The sequence below is a fragment of the Mytilus californianus genome, unplaced genomic scaffold (assembly GCF_021869535.1).
Source record: "Mytilus californianus isolate M0D057914Y unplaced genomic scaffold, xbMytCali1.0.p SCAF_11, whole genome shotgun sequence".
Lineage (NCBI taxonomy): Eukaryota > Metazoa > Mollusca > Bivalvia > Mytilida > Mytilidae > Mytilus > Mytilus californianus.
In genome coordinates, this window is record NW_026262593.1 from 18,816,719 (window position 1) to 18,839,513 (window position 22,795).

Genomic DNA, 22,795 nt, shown 5'->3' on the forward strand with positions numbered 1-22,795 from the left:
AAATACTCAAAAAGTCAAGAAACTATTTTGAAACCAATTCAGTCGGTACCAGCATCATATCTGTATCTATAATGTTTCTTGTTAAAATTTATACTAATTGTATTTACTTATATTTTATTTATATGTCATTCTTGAACTAAATCGCTGAAAAATGATATATTTAAAAACAAGAAACTTAAAACATTTCATCAGCAAGTGTGTCAGGGGTAAAAAACTAACTAATTCTGAAATAAAAAAAAGTTTTATATGGTGGTCTGACGATTTAAAGTATTTACTGGCACAAATACTGCCGATTTCAATTTTTATTTTATGAGTATATTCGAAACTCAAAACAAACGACAGTTTCAACAGGCCACAAAAATAAGTACAACAGTTTACCACCCACCAATTTTTTTTTTTTTTCTTTCACCACTAATGACTTAATTTGAAAGGTCTCTCATGGTTGATATCATGTTTAATTGTAAATACGAAAATTTGCACATTATTTCACAAACTATACTTTTCGATAAACTCAGACTTTGTGTAAAGTTGTAAGTTGACATAAAAGAATAAAATATTTGATAAGTATAGATATAAAGAAAGGAAGTTCAAACTATGTTAACAATAGAGTTTGCTCAAAGGTGAAATTTCTTTTGTTTATTTAAATATCCTTTCGTATGGATTGTGAACTAAGTGTTTTGCTCTGTTATTCAGTAACGTTCTATCATTTAATAAAAGAGAAACATCTTTTGGACAAGAGTTGGAAATTGTTTTTAACAGGACGTTTTTCTCTATACTTTGCAATGGTACTCGAAGTACTATTACATCTTCTTTATAAAAAAAAAAACAACTGATGTGAAATTCCGGGTTTTTATCATAAACACTTAATGCGTAAGATGATGATTTGATTGATTTTTTGGTGTTTTAACGCCACTTTTAAGCACCGCTTTTGGGCTATTTCGTGGCGGCAGGTTTTTATTGGTGGAGGAAGCCGGAGTGCCCGGAGAAAACCACCGACCTTCGATAGGAAAACTGACAATCCTAGTCAATTAAGATTGGAGTCGAGTGCACCCGCACGAGCGGGGTTCGAACTCACAACCTCAGTGTTGACTGGCTAGTGATTACAGTAGTAACTACTTAGACCACTCGGCCACCGAGGCCCCCGCAAGATGATGAGAATGTTTTACATTGTGAAACATTGATATGAGTGACATTGGTTAAACAATAGAATAGTGATTGTATTTCTGCTGACGTTTAGGAAAATACATTCCTCTGTAACATAAATTAGTGTAATTGTTTAATTAATAAATTTCCATTCCATACCTATATAACTTTTCTGATTGATTTAATTTCTACAACTTGAATCAATTTTGTGGTATTTTTTTTCTAGCCTCATCTGTATAGAAGATCGTTGCTTTAACAAAAAAAACTTCCAGGATTCTTATTCATTGTTTCTACTCTATATTAAACGGTAGCTTGATCATCGATATGGCATTAATAATTTCATCAAATTTTTTAATTCATATATATGATATTGCTATGGTTTCAATCTTTGTTTTCATTTATTAATTAACATATGCATGCACCTTTAGTTATTTTTAATGTTTCGCACCAAATACTGTTAAATGTTTAGCCTCAAAGGATGACGATATATTCACTTCCTCAGGAAATCTACAACCATCTGTAAATGTAACTTTACCGATAACAGTGTAACATTTAAAAAATGTAAATAAAATAAATATTGACAGTCAATCAGTGTTCGTCTTGTTTTTAAATCAACAAAAGCAATGTTAAACTTTTCAATTTAAGGGGAGCGTGTAGGACTTTGTAGTCATCCTAAATAAAAGACAGTATCTGCAATAAAATGAAAACAGAATTTATATTTGCTCATAAACATCTTCAGATTATATATTATAATGCCAACTTGATGAGAGAATATGTGTCTAGCGCAGTGCATTCGATATTACAAGTTTATTGATTGTGACATGTGTGAATTAGCATGGTGGGTGATGCATGCATATCAGGAGATGCATACCCTGTCGAGGCACTCAGGCTCGCTCGTTTGGAGTGCGTGCAATTCCGTCATGGTATATTAACTTTGTCAATGTTGAAATGAATTTATGAAAATAAGAAGGTATGTTTTGATTGCCAATGAGACAACTTTCCACCACAGACCAAATGACATAGAAGTTAACAACTATAGGTCACCGTACGGCCTTCAACAATGATAGTCATCTATAAAAGGCCCCGAAATGGTAAATGTAAAATAATTCAAACGAGAAAAACTAACGGCCTGATTTATGTTCAAAATAAGGAACGAGAAACAAATATGATATACAGCAACAAACGTCAACCACTGAATTACAGGCTCCTGATTTGGGGCAGACACATACATTTTTTTTCAAGATGTTTTGATTGAGGTTGAACTTTATTTTCTTTTATTCATGATGTGCTTACTATTGCTTCATATCTGTGGTATTATTGCTTTATATCTGTACTATTGTCGCACGATTATGTCACTGAAGATTGTATTCGCATAATAATTGTTTTCTTTTATAAATACATTATAGGGATTGTTGATATGTGCATTATGTTAAACATTTTAAAAATGATAGTAGACAACCGACTAACACCAGTCTTGCTTACCATCATTATTTGAAATTGTCATCAAGTGCAAATATGTATGAAAATTATTGTACTTTCTAAATTACTTCATTTGGAAAAAAAACCCGATTTCATAAAATACAAAATACATTTTTTTCACATTGATTTCACAGTGTAAAATTAATTTGAAATTTAATTATTCAATTCACTTCTTGAGGGGACCTCAGTGGCCGAGTTATGTAAATAGTTCATCTACAGTGATATATAGCCTTTCAACTCTTAAGGTTGCGAGCTCGAATCCATTCTTGGAGAGTTCGACTCCTATCTTTATTGACAATGAAAGCCACTTTTTTGCCGATGGTCTGCGGACAACGTCTTGTTCCACAAATAAAAGCCGGCCGCCATTATAAAGCCAAATGTGCTGAAAATGGTGTTAACAACTAAGCAAGAAACAAATAGATATAAGAAGATGTGGTATGAGCGCCAATGAGACAACTCTCCATCCAAGTCACAATTTGTAAAAGTAAACCACTATAGGTCAAAGTACGGCCTTTAACACGGAGTCTTGGCTCACACCGAACAGCAAGCTATAAAGGGCGTCAAAAATGGTTAGTGTAAAAAGATTCAAACAGGAAAACCAACGATCTAATCTATATAAAAAACGATAAACACTTATGAACCACATCAACAAACGACAACCACTGAACATCAGGTTCCTGACTTAGGACAGGTACAAGTCAAAACACCACATGACGATTTAATTAACAGGCTGTATGTAACACACCATCAATTAGCACTTCTTTTATGTAAAACTCATTATGGTGTATATTCGTGATATTACATTTGATCAGAAGGCTTGTTTAAGATATGTCATGATAAGGAATTTCACATTTTAATAAACACAAAGGGAATTTATTTTATACTGATATTCATAAAAAAAAAATAAACTCTCCAAAGATGCCAATCATTTATTTTGATCGCCAGACGCGCGGTTCGTCTTAAAAAGACTCATCAGTGACGCTTGAATCAAAAAGATAAATGGGCAAATAAAGTACGAACTTGAAGAGCTTTGAGGATCTAAAATTCAACTGGTTTCCTGTCAAGAAAAATGACGGAAAACGATAAGATTTGTAAAGTTTAATTGCGACTATAAAATGGGTTTGTGTTGTTTTCTGGATTTTTTTTCTGACTTGCTCGTGATTTAATAGGTAAATCATCAAAATTTTTATTTAGCCAACTTTAAAGCATTGGATTGTAATCAAGGTGAGCAATATTTTTTCTTCAAAATTTCTATGCATGGCTATGAATGTACAAATTTATTTAGTGCGCACTGCATGTATTTCTGCTTTAATTTTCAGGTACACCTGAAATATAATTTATAGCACGGGTTAACAAAAAGGTTTGTTAAAAGTAATATAAAGATTATTAAAGGATTTAAGATTGGGTGATCAAAATTGTTTACCACTACTCATCCAATAAAATTGTTCATGGACCGAACTTCATTCAGTGCTAATTACTTCATAACTATAATAATCATTATATGTACTAGTATATTGTAATCATAATAGGCATACTAAAAATAAGAAAGTTTTACAAGACTTTGACTGCAGTGGTTAACATAATTTATTTATTTTTAATTTCAATTATTTCATAAAGATGGAGACTGAAAAAGACTTTTGCAGAAGACTTTACCATTGTTTGTGTGAGACACAATAGGATGTAAGGAAGTCGTAAAAGTAGGACGACAATTCTACGCATCCGTAGATCACTTCGCAGAAAGGAAAGACTTTACACTTATCAGTAGAGGCAGCAGGGCAGAAGGTTTGGAAATGGGGAGTGATGTAGACGTAATATGTCTATTCAAATAGGTGAATGTGAGTGAAGGAAGAACAGACGATTCGTTTCTTATTCCGAATAATTTTGTGATGGAAACTGACGACTGTAAACCTTGCTTTACCCAACTAAAAGGGAACAGCTGTCATCATAATTAGTTAGCATATTGGCTCTCTACTCAACAAGGACAGGGATTGTCACTTGAAAGTGGACGTATACGATATTTGCTTCTTTCGATCATTAGACTCTTTAAGCCAATGGTCTTACATGGTCCTTGTGCATCTGCCAATGACGTCGATGGATTGTGTGATATAACGATGTGTCTACGCTGTCCAGTTTGGATTAAACAAACACAGCCATGGTTAAAAAGGGTACGTTACTGGCCTCTGCAGCGAGTTGTGTCATATATTTGCAGTTATGGTATTTTATTTGTACCAATAGGTTATAAGGATTCGCCAAATGAACATTTAGAATGAATAATTTCTTTTTTCGTGGCAGAAAAGCATCTGATATTCTCGTTTACACATACTCAGCTTTTATGTTATGCTCTTTTCAAACTTATGTTGAAGCAAGGTATTGATAAAGAAGAGAAATTCGATGGATTATTATGTTCATATTTCATGAAAACCATAATTTTCTGAGTTTCTGAGGAATTCGATTCATCCCTATTGCGACCTGAAAATATGCTGCTTTGTTTCATGAAATGTTTTAAACGACTTATTTATTGCATTACCTACAAATGGATTCCTCTATATTTTATAATCGAAAACAATTGGTTTGAATGCAGATTTAACCGACAACAACATCAGGACTTTTTAATATTTCTAAATGACTTGTATCCGAAAGGAATAAATTGTTTTAGAAATTGTAATGTACTATCGAATTTCTTCAACAACGTCCCTATTGTTTCAATGAAGTCTGACGTTGAGGTTGATTGCTGTAAAATTAATGCCAGTTCTCTTCATAATGCACGACCGTGTCTCCGCCTGTTGGGAATGATCAGTATATTAGACACGCCACCTCGGCAATTAATAAGAGGACAATTATTGATCAAGAGATTTTTTAATATACACACAATGATTTCTTGCCGTTTATAGTTTTTGTGGTATTCTGTCTACTGGTAGACAAAAGCTTGTATGTTCAAACCAATTATCCTAACACATATAAATATAAACTATCGAAGCAATATTGGCCGTTCTTTTTCCTAGGACTACGTTGGGATGCAATTTCATGTTGGATGTACTTAGCAAGATACTACTATTGCATTGGCCAGTATACTACTTCTCTCAAGCTTATATTTCATGCTATGAAACAATGTACCCCTGACAAAATATTTGCCCTTGGTAGTAAACTTTCTACCCGTCAATTATCTGCGATTGAGAGAGAAGGAATACGACGAAAGATATGGAAAAGCAGACATCTCTACAAGCGTCATCTTATAAATGAGATATCTTTTTATTATAATTCTCGAGTTGTTCCTCCAGAGTTGGATGTACAGGCTACAACACTAGCTTACATACCTTCAATTGTCTATATTCATTTTCTACGATTCCTATGCTTTTATAGGTTACAGGTTCCTTGTGTATGAAGGCCATTCGTGACTTACGGATATCTGTCATTAGAATAGATCTTAACCATGATATATTTTCAGTCGGAGAAGCCTACCATTGTTTAGCAGTAGCCTTGTTAATCTTTGGACAAAAGAAGGAGGCTCGATATTATTTTGCTAGATCGAATGCCAATAAAGAGAAATGCAAGGACATTTACTTTTAAATTCATATAGATTTATAAATATTTCAATCGATAAATAAAACTAGTTTTTGTAAACAATGAAAACATAGAAAATATTTCACAACAACCTCACAAAAAGACAGATGTGTAAAACATGGAATACATACATAATTGAAACATCCTAGAAATATACTACCATTGAATATATCATTTTTCATTCTTGATTCTACTTTATATATATTGTGGCATGATTTATGTGTTTGCCAATAAAAATATCTGTTTTATAAATCGTAAAGATGTTTCATGGGAGGAGCCAGTCTGTAGTATAACTTTTATTCAGTGACGTCATATCGTAAAATAACTTCCATTTTTGGAAGATACAGAACGGGAAGTTATAAGTTCACAAAATGTGCTTTTCATTGAAATAAAAGACGAAGAGAAATATGCCACATGTACAAATTCTTTAAAATCTAATCTCTTTTCTGAACAACGGTCACCAGCAAAAAAATTAATCAAAATTAAACATTAATCATACATACATACGTTTGATAACATGCTAAACGCTTGCTAAATTTTATCATCACTACAAGAAAATCATTCGTAAATATAAATCAAAGTGTCGACGTTTTTGGTGTTTTACATTCCATTAATAAAAATATCGTCATTCACCTTAAAAAAACTAACCAAAAATTTAAACCGAGTTATTCAAAAGGGATATAGTTACGATACTGTTGTCAAGTCATTAAAGATGGAATTTTTGAAATTTACATTGATTGCATCGGAAATAAACACATTTATTCTAATACAAGTTGTTGGCATGCTACGGGTCTTGTTCTTCCCGTATATTTATGATGGCATGATACTAAACCCTCAACGGGAGGGATTGTGGTTGATTTTCATATGATGAAGACATAATCTTTCAATCAGTTTAATTGAAGTCTGGAGCTGTCATGTCAGTAACTGCTAGTGTTACTTTGTTGTCCCCAAAGGATACAACAGATACAAATTAGTCTGCCTCAAATCTGCATATGGAGTATATATTTCCCAGGTGGTACGATATTCCAGGGCATGTATTTCCTAGGGCATGTATTTCCTAAATTTTACGGACGCCATCACGAGTTGGTTGACCGTTATGGAATATTCGTTTCACAGATGACAACGGATATGATCCAATTGTCGTAACTACAATTCCGTCCCCTTTCTTCCCCGAATGTGATCTACCGAATTAGACTTATCACCGGGTTTGTACTACACTGTAACATGAGCAACACGACGAGTGCCACATGTGGAGCAGGATCTGCTTAACCTTCTGGAGCACTGTTGTTTGTCTGTTTGTCTTTTTCATTTTTAGCCCTGGCGTTGTCAGTTTATTTTCGACTTACGAGTTTGAATGTGCCTTCGGTATCTTTCGCCTTTCTTTTGTCCTCCAAGCGACGCGTTGCGGGGGTCATATAAATAACAAACGTCCGTCTGTCCATCCGATCTTGTTAGCGCTATCACATGTACAATTCTTGCCAAATCTATATGAAACGTAAAGCATAGGTTAACATCAGTTATGTCTTGGACAAGTTCAAAAATTAGTACCGATCAATTATTTGCAAAAGAGTTATGCCCCTTGGAAATTTTGATTATATGGACAATTGCATTGTATGCGCTCTCTCATGTTCAACTCTGGTCAAAGTTTTATAAACTAATTTCATAGGTTTATATCAGCCATGTCTTTGACAAGTTCGAAAATCAATTTCAAAAGAGTAATGCCCCTTGGTAATATTATTTATATGGAAAATTGGACTGTAAGCGCTTTCATGTGTACAATTCTTTCCAGAATTCTATTAAACTTGTAGCATAGGTTTTAATTAGCAATGTCTCAGACAAGTTAGAAAATCAGTGTCGATCAATTTTTTTTAAAAGAGTTATGCCCCATGGAAATATTATTAATATAGAAAACTGAATTACAAATGCTCTCATGTGTACAATCAAAGCCAGAATGTTATGAAATTTATATCAAAGGTTAACATCAGCAATGTCTCGAATAAGTTTTAAAATCAGTGCTGATCATTTTTTTTTTTAAGAATTATACCTCTTGGGAAATATTTAATTTTTAGTGCTCGCATGTGCACAATCTTGCAAAATATATATTAACTGTTTATCAAAGGTTTATATCTTTGACAATTTTAAAAATCAGTGCCCTTCATTCACAAAAAATTCACAACCGTCCATCAACCTTTGTTGCAATTCTGCCGCTTTCAAATTTGTCTCTCTCTAGGACTCCACACTTCAGGAATGTTTGTAGCTGACCGTAAACTGTTACATGATGTATTAGTCGTATTCAGATGGTTTAAACGATCACTGACCTTTTTCCGACGCGTCTTTTCAGTATACTGTTAAGGACATACTATACAGTTACATGAGAGGTAATTGCGTCGCATGGCGATTGAGGTAGCGTGATAGCCGTGATTGAACTTGGAATCGTATCACATTACAAAAAATTACTTCATTTATTGATCTTTTCTCAATGTTTTGTCTTTGGGATGGATCATCAGCCTTTATTGTTAAAATGAATTTCAAACGTATCGTTCTTCAAAAAAACAATAGGACAATAGATTTTTTTTTAAAATTTTTTTTAATGATTAATTTATTTTCAATTCCTTATTTTCACTTGTCATGGGCAAAATGACGGTTGATACTAGTGAAAAAAAAATCTCCTTACCCTTCGGGAGCAACAGAAACAATTTGTTTGTGAAGTGTTTTGTAGACTGTTCTTCGTCGTTGTTTATTTGTGTACGTAATGCCATAATCGAATTTGGATTAAAATTCGCATGGCCGGTGAGTTAACTTGATAGCAGCGATTGAACTTGAATTAGGATTCGCATGGCGTTTGAGTTAACGTTATAGCAGTGATTGAACTTGAATTAAAAAGTAAAATCACAAAAATACTGAACTCCGAGGAAAATTCAAAAAGGAAAGTCCCTAATCAAACGGCAAAATCAAAAGCTCAAACAAATCAAACGAATGGCCAACAACTGTCATATTAAGTTTCCATGGCGGTTGTGTTAACGTGATAGCAGTGCTTAAACTTAAATAAGATTCGCATGTCAGTTGAGTTAACGTATAACAGTGATAGAACTTGAATTATGATTCGCATGGCGATTGAGTGAACTTTATGAACTTTATAGCAGTGATTGAACTTGATTGTACATGCGCATGGCGGTTGAGTTAACGTGATGGCATTGAGTAAACTTGAATTAGGATTCGCATGGCGGGTGAGGTAACGCCATAGCCGTGATTGAACTTGAATATGTGATTCGTATGGCGGTTATATTAACATGATAGAAGTGATTGAACTTGAATTAGGGATGAGGTTTTTTGTATGCTTTAATAATAACAATAATATCTTTATTAAGAGAAAGGAACTCATTTGGATTACACCAATTTTCAATTAGGCTCTCTTGATACAATAATAATTACATTATAAATTAAACAATACAAATTCACTAATAATGATCAATAAATATGCAATTCAATTTAAACTCGATTAATAATTATTCTATGACTTTAAAGTACAAATATCATGGCAATGTTAAAAGTACATAGATTTGTATTTATGTTTCAATTATAATACTGTGTTTGAATTTTTTAATTGTACTAGGAAGAGCACTCCAAACTTTAGGTCCACTGTACGAGCAACTAGACTTATACAACTCTGTATTTGGCTTTGGAATTTTAAAATTATCAGATGATGAAAATCTCGTATCATCTTGTTCAGCATTCACAGACTCTATGTCACTTTGGTATCTTTCGCCTCTATTCCATTTACTCGAGCAAAGTATATCAATATAAAATTTATTCAGATGTTACATTTTTGTCATCATTTTAAACATTTTTAGCAGAGATGCTTGTAACAGATGTATGATCGATAATACCGAATAATTTGATTGGTTGATGTTTTGGTCGCTTTATGTTCAGTGGTAACTATTACACTATTTGATCATAGACGGTTTTATATTCTTATCTTTTTAACTTTCTTTTTAATCGTTGAACATTTTTGTTTATCTTGCTCAATCATTTATGTAACTTTGTTTTAATTTTCAAGATGTGTAGATTTGTAAATGTCGCTGATATTTGTTTGTAATGAAGGGTGCTAATATATCAACAGTTTCTTATACAACCATGCACACATGCTGTTAAAAAAAGCTATACGTGCGTAGCAAAGAATTAATTATAATTTTGTTTACTTTCTTACAACTTTTTTATGAACGTTTTGTTAATAAATGTTAATCTTAATGAGAACAATTGTAAAGTGAAATAGACAATTGGATGATATACATTTACAGAGGATAATGTAATGATAAGAGATTTGTAAATATAGGAAAATGTACTGAAAGCAAACTTCTACATGAAATTGGGAAGTAGAAAAAAATTGTATGATTGAATATCACAATAACATTCCACGAACGAGAATGGGAGCTGACTCTTTTTTTTTCTATTTTAGAGAATTAAAGGTCTTCAAAAGAACTTTTTTGTCAAGAAACGAAATAAATAATCAATGTCTTATCTGAGATTAGATATTAGAAATAAAAACCGTTATTTTTAGGTCTTCCACTTTTCTGTGGAAAGACCTATTAATTTTGTTCTGATTATTAGGTCTTTCCACTTTTCTGTGAAAAGACCTATTAGTTTTCTTCTGATTAGATCTTTCCACTCTATTGTATTTGTTCTGATTATTATTTTTTTCTTCTGCCAAATTTTGTTATCGCGTAAAATTTTTGTTTTGCAATATGTCCCTAAGATATTTCTTATATAGTATCATACAGTTTATGCGCTTTTTATTTTTACCCATTCTAAGCCGAACAAGTTTCTTTGTAAGAGTTATCTCCCTATTCACTGTTTATCAAGTGTCTGCATCTCCTTCGAAACAAAAAAAGATATCGACAAAATTCTTTTTCTAAATTGTTCGTTACATCCTCAGAAATTTTTGGCTATTCTGGATTGAAGCGATTAGATGAAATTTTAAAGGAATTACTTTACCGAATAAATTTGTCGGTAGGTTTTTTTAACTCATAAACCGTTAACCGTATAACCCGGAATCTTTTTATTTGAGGTCCCTAGGTCCTAACTTAGAAAATGAGGTCAACGTCAAAGGTCAAGGTCAAGTTCTAAATTTTAACTTTTCCTTGTTTTTGCATTTTCTCAAACACTTTTAAGGATATATATGAAACAACAAGTGCAAAATGTTTGCTTTATTGTAATGAAGATATGTTACATTTGGTCTGAAACAATCTAATTGCATCTTATAGGAGTAAGTGCCCCTGAAATGTCTAATTATAAGGTTAATTATTACTTCAACTTGGTTCATTATAAAGCCATATGACCTTTTACAAACGGTTGGATGACATATGACCTTGAAAAATGACAACCGGAAGTGACCTTGAAAAAACCGGAAGTAGCAATTTTTGCAAATTTTGGAAAATTACTCGGAATCCATATATTTTGTAATTTTAATACATTAACTTATCACTGAAGACTAGAAATGTCTTTCGATAAACCGGAAGGGGGCAATTATCTCCTGGTTTACAACCAAAGTATATAGAAACTATATATTTTTGGAATCAGTGTGAAAGAAACTATTATATGAGACCGGAAGTGACATTTACTTCACCTGAAGTAGCTAATTATCTCCCTTATTTCACTCAAAAGTATATAGAAACCACTTATTTATCGCATCAGTATGAAGAAACTGATGATAAGATGCCAATTTTAACTTTGAGTAAACACGAACTAGCTTCTTTTCAATAAATTTGAAAATTGCTGTTGTAAGACCTTCAATTGTTCCCTGAACAATTGTTTTTTATTTTTTTTTTTTTTTTCTTCTTCCGCCACTTTTATTTCATGCGTATACATTTTGTATGCAAGCTGTCGCTTGAATGTTTCGTATATGATATCGAACAGTTTATGCGCCTTTGAAATTGACCCTACTTAACCGAATACTTTTCTTTGTAGGAGTTATGTCTCCGAACACTGTTTTCCTTGTGAGTGCGTTACCGTAAAAGAAAGCAACAAATTTATTTTACCAAATTGCTCGTTATATCCTCCGGATGTTTTGTCTAATTTTGACCGAAACGATACATAAACTCCATATGAGAGTTATTTCCCCTTCTGTGTTTGACATAAGGGATATATAAATGTATAGCATGAATGGTGAGTGATAGAGACCTAAGGTATATTGATTTGAGTTCTTTGGTTCATTTAAATGAAATTGAGGCCAAGGTCAAAGGTCAAGGTCATATTCTAAATTTTGACTTTCCCTTGTTATTTGATCTCCTCTGTCACTTTTAAAGATATATAAAAAAAAAGAACTAGTGCAAAATGTTTGCCTAATTGTGATTAAGATATGATACATTTGGTCTGAAACAATCCAATGACATCTTATAGGAGTTATTGTCCCTGAAATGATTCAATCTAAGGTTAATTGATTATTACTCCAACTTGGTACATGATAAAGCCATAGGGTCTTTTGCAAACTGTTGGTTGACATATGACCTTGAAAAAAGTCAAGACACCTTGAGTGAATCGGAAGTAATATTTTTGCACTTATTTCATGGAAAAGTACATAGAATACATATATTTTTTGAATGATCATACATTAACCTATCATTTGAGACCGGAAGTGACATTTTATAAACCGGAAGTAGCATATTATCTTCCTTATTACAGGCATAAGTATATAGAAACCACATATTTATTGAATCAATATGAAGAAACCTATATATGGAATCAGTGTGAATAAAGTTTTCATATGAGACCGGAGGTGACATTTTCTAAATCGGAAGTTGGCAATTATCTCCATTATTTCAGGCAAAAGTATATAGAAACCACATATTTAATGAATCAATATGAAGAAACCTATACTTTGACGCTATTAATAACTTTGAGTAAACCAGAAGTAGCTTCCGATCAAGTATTTAGAAAATTGATGTGGAAAGACCTTCAATTGTTCTTTGAACAATTGGTTTTTAATTATTTATTTTTTTTTCTTCTTCCGCCACTTTTATTTCTTGCGTATAAATTTTGTTTTGCAAGATGTCGCTTAAATGTTTCGTAAATGATATCGAATAGTTTATGCGCCTTTGAAATTGACCCTGTTTAACCTAATCCTTTCTTTGTAGGCGTTATCTCCCCAAACACTGTTTTTCTTGTTATTGTATCTCCTCCGTAACCAAAAAAGATAACGACAAAATTCTTTTTAATATTTGTTTGTTACATCCTCAGAAAGTTTTAGCTGACTTGGATCGAAGCGACCCAGTTAAATCTTAAAAGAGTTATCTACCTTTTCCAAATAAATTTGTCGTAAGCCGTATAAACCTAGATTCCTTTTATTTGAGGTCCTTGGGTCCTAACTTAGAAAATGAGGTCAAGGTCAAAGGTCAAAGTCATGTTCTCAATTTATCTTTTGCTTGTTATTGCATTTTCTCTGATACTTTTTACGTTATATATAAAAGAACCAGTGCAAAATGTTTTTGTGATGAAAAATATGATACATTTGGTCAAAAACAATCCAATTACATCTGATAGAAGTTATTGCCCCTGTAATGTTTAATTTTAAGGTAAATTCGTTATTTCGTCAGATTGGCAAAGTACATAGAAACCATATATTTTTTAAATGGGCATACATAAACCTATCATTTGAGACCGGAAGTGAACTTCGATAAACCGGAAATAGCTAATTATCTCCCATATTACAGGCAAAAAAATACAGAAACCATATATTTTGGAATTAGTGTAAAAGCAGCTACCTTTTGAGACCGATAGTGATTTTCTAAACCGGAAGTTGACAATTATCTCCCTTATGTTATACAAAAAATATATAGAAACCATATATTTTTGGATTCAGTGTGAAAAAAGCTATCATATGAGACCTAAAGTGATATTATCTTAACCGGAAGTAGCAAATTAACTCCCTTATTTATGTCGAAAGTATATAGAAACCTTTATTTTTCGAATCAATATGAAGAAACCTATGATTAGAAGACAATAATTACTTCTTTTGAAAACTGGAAGGCACATACATGACAACTATTCAAAAATCCTCATTTAGAAGACAAAACTCTTGAAAGAAGTCTTAATTTTTGTGAAGTAGATGGATCTTGATTAATGCATTGTACCTGAATGTTTCATTTTTAGCCATGATGGCCTTATGTGTCGACTGACCAGACCGTAAGAATCATTCCCAGTAGTTTGATTGACATTGGTTCAGTGTTTTCATAGGAGATATTTAAAAAAGTTTACGACGGACGTCACGAGATGGCAAAAGATCACATGACCTTTTACACCAGATGACTGAACAAGAACGTAGTTGTCAAAGTCAAATAATTTTCAAATGTTTTGAAAATTGTAGTAATTAGGGAAAATCTGGCAAAAAAATTTAAAAGTCATGAAACTATTTTATTATAAACCATTTTAGTCGGTACTGACATCTTATCTGTAACAATAATGTTTCTTCTTGTTAAAATTTATGATATTCCTTGAACTAAATCGCTGAAAAATGATAAATATAAAAACGAGCAACTTCTAAAAAATTTCATCAGCAAGTGTTTCAGGGGTGATAGACTAACTTATTCTGAAATAAAAATGTCTTGTATGATGATTTAACGATTTAAAGTATATACTGGCACACATACTGCCGATTTCATTTTTGAGTTTATTACAAAATCAAAACAAACGGCAGTTTCAACAGGTCACAAAAATAAGTACAACAGTTTACTACCCACAAAATGTATCTGCTTTCTTTCACTAATGACTTAATTTGAAAGGTCTCTTATGGTTAAAATAATGTTTTAATTATAAATACGAAAGTTTGTACATTATTTCACAAAAAATACTTTTGTTAGTGAATTGTTCAAATGTACACATCGATAAACTCAGACTTTGTGTCTAGTTATAAATTGACATAAAAGAATAAAATATCTGATAAATATAGGTAAAAAGAAAGGAAGTTCAAAATATGTTTACAATAGAGTTAGCTGAAGGGTGAATTTCTTATTTTTATTTCAATTTCCTCTCGTATGCATTGTGAACCAAGTGTTTCGCACTGTTAGTCAGAAACTTTCTATTCTTTAATAAAATACGAGCTGGAAATTGTTTTATAGCATGACGTGTTTCTCTATACTTTGCGATGGTACTCGAAGAACTATTAAAAAATCTTTATAAAAATACCAATTGTTGTGAATTCTGGGATTTTATTATAAACACTTAATGCGCAAGATGATGAGAATGTTTTACATTGTGATATGAGTGACATTTGTTAAACAAAAGAATAGTGATTGTATTTGTGCTGGCGTTTAGGAAAATGCATGAATTATCGTAACTGTTTATTTGATAAGTTTCAAAAACATATAATGTTTCTCATTGATTTGTACAACTTGAATGATTTTAGTGGTATTCATATCTGGCGTCATAGAAGATAGTAGCTTTAACAAAAACAAACTTTCAGGATTCCATTTATTGTTACAATTTTATATCAAACGGTAGTATAATCATTTATTTGCTATTTTGTTTATTATTCATATATCTGACATTACTAGGGTTCCACTCTTTGTTTTCATTTGTTAAATAACATATGCATACACTTTTATTTAATGTTTCGCTCCAAACACTGCTATATATTTAGCAACAAAGGATGACGATATATTCACTTTCTTAAGATATCTAAAACCATCTGTAAATGTAACTTGACCTATAACTGTGTAAAATTTTTAAAATGTAAATAAAAAAAATATTGACAGCCGATCACTGTTCGTCTTGTTTTTATTTCAACAGATAGGACTGTGTAGCCATCCTCAATAAAAGAGAGGCACAGTTTGTATTTGCAATAAAAATCAGACAGAATTTATATTTGCTAAAAATATATTATAATGCATACTTGATGAGAGAATATGTGTCTTACGCAGTGCATTTTATATTACAGATTTATAGATTGTGACATTTTGTATAAATTCGCATGGCGGGTGCTGCATGCCTATTAGGAGACACTTACCCTGTCGAGGTACCCGGTCTAAGTAAGGGAGAATATAAATAAATAGAAAAAAAACGAAGAAAATCCTATAAATAAGTGGAAAGTGCTAAATCTAGAATATTTTGTGAAAAGGCCATTAATACAGAACTTTGTGTTCTATTTTTAATGTTATAATCGCATTTGAAAATTATGGTTGAATACATAACAGCTTTCATATATGGCTGCCTATTAATAAAGGCAACAGTAGTATACCAGTGTTCAAATTAATATCAACTGAAAATAAGCCCCCCAAAAAAATACAAATAAAGTTGAAGTCGATTGAATTGATCATCTAGAAATTTCACCCGGTTATTGCTCAATGAAATATATACATTTCAGTTCAAGAGGTATAAGCAATATCCCTTAAATTTGTTTCACTTGATGGGGACCAATTCTAAAAAATTGTTTTGAAACCAAGTTGAATCTTAATATAAAAGAGACTATCTGATCGGCTTTAAGGTTTTACAAAACACTTTTACATACATCTATCAAACTGAAATTTTATTGGGCGCTTTCCTTTTTGTTTACAGTTTTGAAACAAGGAACGAAAAACAAATATAATATCCAAAAACAAACGAAAACCGCTGAATTACACGATCTTCACTTTGGGCAGACATATGCAAAATTTCCTTTTTCATTGAAATGTTGTTTGAGGTGTAGCTTTATTTTCTTTTATTCATAATTTGCTTACTATTGCTTCATATCTGTGGTACTATTGTCGCACGATTATGTCACCGAAGATTGTATTCGCATATCGATCGTTTTCTTTTATAAAGATGGATAAATTATAGGGATTGTTGATATATGCATTCTTTCAAACATTTCCAAAATGATAGTAGACAACCGACAAATACCAATTTTGCTTGTCATCAATATTTGAAATTGTCATTTAGTGCAAATATGCATGTAAATTATTGTACTTTCTAATTTATTTCATTTGGAATAAAAAATCAAGATTTCATAAAATACAAATATATTTTTTTCACATTGATTTCACAGTGCAAAACTCATTTGAAATATAATTATATTGAATTCACTTCTTGAGGGGACCTCAGTGGCTGACTTGTGTAAAAAGTTCATCTACAGTGATATCTAGCCTTTCTACTCTTAAGGTTGCGAGCTCAAATCCGTTCTTGGAGAGTTTGACTCCTATCTTAACTGAAAATGAAAGACATTTTTACTGCCGATGGTCTACGGACAACGTCTTCCTCCACAAATAAAAACTAGCCGCCATTATAAAGCCAAAGATGATGAAAATGGTGTTAACAACTAAGCAAGAAACAAACACTACATGACAATTTAAAGAACTGGCTGTATGTAACACACCATCAATCAGCAATTCTTTAATGTAAGACTCACTATGGTGGATATTCGTAATTTTACATTTTATTGTTGTTATCTTGTTTAAGATATGCCATGATAAGGAATTTCACATTTTAATAAACACAACGGGAATTTATTTTATACAGATATTCATAAAAAAATTAAACTGGCCAAAGATATCAAGAATTTATTTCGATCTGCAGACGCGCGTTTTAAAGGATTTAAGATTGGGTGATCAAAATTGTTTACCACTACTCATCCAATTAAATTGTTCATGGACCGTGTAAATCACTTCATAACTATCATTATCATTTTATGTATATTGTAATGATAATAAACATAATAAAAATAAGAAAGCTTTACAAGACTTTAACTGCAGTGGTTAACATATTATTAATATTTAAAGTCAATTATTTCATACAGATGGAGACTGACAAAGACGTTTGCAGAAGACTTTACCATTGTTTGTGTGAGACAATAGGATCAGAGGAAGTCGTAAAAATAAGACGACAATTCTACGCATCCGTAGATCACTTCACAGAAAGGAACGACATTACACTTATCAGTAGTGGCAGCAGGGCAGAAGGTTTGGAAATGGGGAGTGATGTAGACGTAATGTGTCTATTCAAACGTGTGAATGTGAGTGAAGAAAGAACAAACGATTCGTTTCTTATTCCGAATAATTTTGTGATGGAAACTGACGACTGTAAACCCTGCTTTACCCAACTAAAAAGGAACAGCTGTCATTATAATTCGTTAGCATATTGGATTTCTACTCCACAAGGACAGGGATTGTCACTTGAAAGTGGACGTATACGATATTTGTTTCTTTCGATCATTAGACTCTTTAAGCCAATGATCTTACATGGTCATTGTGCATCGGACAATGACGTCGATGGAATGTGTGATATAACGATATGTCTGCGCTGTCCAGTTTGGATTAAACAAGCACAGCCATGGATCAAAAGGGTACGATACTGGCCTCCGAAGATAGTTGTGTCATATATTTGCAGTTATGGTATTTTATTTGTACCAATAGGTTCTAAGGATTCGCCAAATGAACATTTGGAATGGAGAATTTCTTTTTCCGTGGCAGAAATGCATCTGATATTCTCGTTTACACAAACTCAGCTTTTATGTTATGCTCTTTTGAAACTTAGGTTGAAGCAAGTTATTGATAAAGAAGAGAAATTCGATGGATTGCTATGTTCATATTTCATAAAAAACATAATTTTCTTGGTTTCTGAGGAATTCGATTCATCCCTATGGCGACCTGAAAATATGCTGCCTTGTTTCATGAAATGTTTTAAACGACTTATTTATAGTATTACCTACAAATGTCTTCCTCATTATTTTATAATCGAAAACAACTTGTTTGAATGCAGCTTTAACAGACAACAACATCAGGACTTTTTAATATTTCTAAATGACTTGTATTCGAAAGGAATACATTGTTTTAGAAATTGTTCTTTACTATCGAACTTCTTCAACAACGTTCCTATTGTTTCAAAGACGTCTGACATTGAAATTGTTTGCTGTAAACTTAATGCCAGTTCTCTTCAAAATGCACGACCGCATCTCCGGATGTTGGGAATGATCAGTTTATTAGACACGCAACCTCGGCAATTAAAAAGAGGACAACTTTTTATCAAGAGATTTTTTAATATTAAACACAATGATTTCTTGCCGTTTATAGTTTTTGTGGGATTCTGTCAGCTGGTAGGCAAAAGCATGGATATTCACACCAATTATCCTAACAAATATAAATATAATCTATCGAAGCAATATTTGCCGTTCTTTTTCCTGGGACTACATGTTGGATGTACTTAGCAACATACTACTATTGTATTGGCCAGTATACTACTTCTGTCCAGCTGATATTTCATGCTTTGAAACAATGCACCCCTGACAAAATATTTTTTCGTCGTAGAAATCTTTATACCCGGCAATTATCTGCGATTGAGAAAGAGGGAATACGACGAAAGATATGGAAAAGCAGACATCTCTACAAGCATCATGTTATGAATGAGATATCTTTTTATTATAATTCTCGAGTTATTCCTCCAGAGTTGCATGTACAGGCTACAACACTAGCTTACATACCTCCAATTGTCTATATTCATTTTCTACGATTCCTATGCTTTTATAGGTTACAGGAACATTCCTTGAGTAAGCAGGCCATTCGTGACTTACGGATATCTGTCATTAGAAGAGATCTTAACCATGACATATTTTCAGTCGGAGAAGCCTACCATTGTTTAGCAGTAGCCTTGTTGATCTTTGGACAAAAGAAGGAGGCTCGATATTATTTTGCTATATCGAATGCCCATAAAGAGAAATGCAAGGACATTTACTTTTAAACTCACATAGATTTATCAATATTTCAATCGATAAATAAAACCGGAATGTTTACTTATATTTATCTTCCTTTGATGACTTATTGTTTTTGTAAACAATGAAAACATAGAAAATATTTCACAACAACCCCACAAAAAGACAGATGTACATGGAATTCATACATAATTGAAACATCCTAGAAATATACTACCATTGAATATATTATTTTTCATTCTTGATTCTACTTTATATATATATTGTGGCATTGTCTATGTGTTTGCCAATAAAAATATCTGTTCTACAAATCGGAAAGATGTTTAATGGGAAGAGCCAGTCTGTACTATAATTTTTATTCAGTGACGTCATATCGTACAATAATTTCCATTTTTGGAAGATACAGTACGGGAAGTTATAAGTTCACAAAATGTGCTTCTCATTGAAATAAAAGACGAAGAAATATGCCACATGTACAAATTATTTCAGATTTTACCTCTTTTCTGAACAACGCCGGGTCACCTGCAAAAAGTATATTCAAAATCAAACATTAATCATACATACATACGTTTGAAAACATGCAAAATGTTTACTAAATATTATCATCACTACACGGAAATCATTCGTAAATATAAATCAAAGTGTCGACATCTTATACGTTTTGGTATTTTACATTCCATTCACAAAAATCTAAAAACTAACCAAAAATTTAAAGCGGCTTATTCAGAAGTAATATAGTTACGATACTGTTGTCAGGTCATTAAAGATGGCATATTTTGGTATTAATATTGATTCACTCATAGGGTCTTTTTGCATCGGAAATAAACAAATTTATTCTAAAACTAGTTGTTGGCATGATACAGGTTATGTTCTTCTCATATATTTTATGATGGTATGATACTAAACCCTTAAAGGGATTTTGGTTGATTTTTTATGTGATGAAGACATAATCTTTCAATCAGTTTAATTAGAGTCCAGTAGCTGCTAGTATTCCTTTGTTGTCCCCAAAGGATACAACAGATACAGTTAACTCTGCCTCATATTTGCATACGGAGTTTACAGGTATATATCTCCCAGACCTGGGGTCAATTACATGACAAAGTAATTAATTACATTTCAATTACATTGATTTTTAAATGTAATTAATTACATCACAATTACATTGATTTTCAAATGTAATTAATTACATTACAATTACATTGCCAATGTAATTAATTACTTTTCTCCAAAGAAATGTAAGACTATATTATATAAAATTAAATCATAAAAATGGAAACACACTGAATGAAACTTTTAACAGTGAAAGCTTTTGAAACAAGTTCAAATTTCAAATGTCATTGTTACATGTAATCATCATTCAATTTTTAATGCTGACTATTTGATTGGATTTTTTTTATGTAAAAACGTTTTGTAAAGACATTTGTACAGATACAAGTGAATACATTTTTTATTCTTAAATAACTTCTTCTTAAAATTGCAAGTTTCTACTAAAATGTTTATTTAGATTTTTTAAAAAGGTTTTCTTATTTATCTCATGCGAGTCAAAAAAATTTAAAGTAACTTTCAAGCTTCCATTTATTACAGAAGAACAATGATAGCATTTTGATTTCAAATTTCCGTACTTGTATTTTGTGATATGTTTTTAACAAAAAATTTTGTAGAATGTGTTTAAATAACAACCATCTAAACAGATTTTAATATAAACATATGATGGTTTTAAAGAAAACTTGCCTTTGGCATTTTAATCAAGGGACATTCTTGTAAAATTAATTAAGAGAAAGGAAATATCTAGAGGCTAATATTATGTTAATTGTAAAAACAACAAATTTGCAATTATATGTCAATCATTTTAATAAATTGTTATTGTTTATAATTTTTAGATTTGTTTATTCATGTGAAAAAAAAAAATTAATTAAGTATATGTAAGAGAATGATAATCCCTTTCTTCATTATTAAGTACGAGCGTTAGCGAGTACTTATCATGATGTAAGGGATTATCATTCTATTACAAACTAAGAATAGTGTAAAGTGCTCAAGGTTCAATTGATTTATTCAAGAATTAGTTTCATTGTCAGTGCAATGTTTATAATTGATGCATGACTTCCTTTATCGTCATGTCATTTATCATGGATTAGTTTTAGTGATGTAAGGACTTTCTTATCATTTGGGAAATATTTAAAAAAAAATGCGTTATAGATATTAGGTGACACAACAGTAGAAAAAAAAGGTAGGAATTAAATGTTTCCTGATTGTGAGTATGAATGTAAATCATGTAATATTTTAGTGAGGAATTATCCTTTTTTTTTATTTACAGTTTAAATCAATTAATGCATTTGAGTTACAACTAAATTTTATTTCACAGCCAATATTTTGGTCCGGCTTTTTCATTATGTCAGGGAAATGTTCAAAAATAATGCCTTTAAAAGATTTTAATATGTTCAAAGTTAAAATCCCCCCTTTTTTATCGGAATATTGGAAATAGCTATTCTTCCCAACCGCTGATCAAGTAATCAAAGTTTTGGAAAGCTGAAGATTTAGGTTATTTTTTATCTGAAAGTTTTTTATGATTTTTTTGCATTGCTTTGGTATTGTTTAATTTTTTAGTAATTTGAAGTTACTAATATTTTCATAATAAAATTCATGGTACCAATTTTTAGTGCACCATTAAACTTCAACTTATTTTGAGATTTTTGTTTGTTTTACAATTCAACTTTTATTCAGTTTCAATCACTATGTGATAAATCCTTTCAATCTGAGAAATGTGCTTCGGGGCAGTTGTAACTCATTTATAGGAACTCTTTGTTTTGAACTGTAAATAGACCCAAATAATAGGATAATCCCTTACTAAGAACATGATTTATATTCATTCTTCACAATAAGGAGGCATCCAATCTTACAATTGCATTGGTCGAGAGCACTTTGCTATATTCTAAATACAAATAA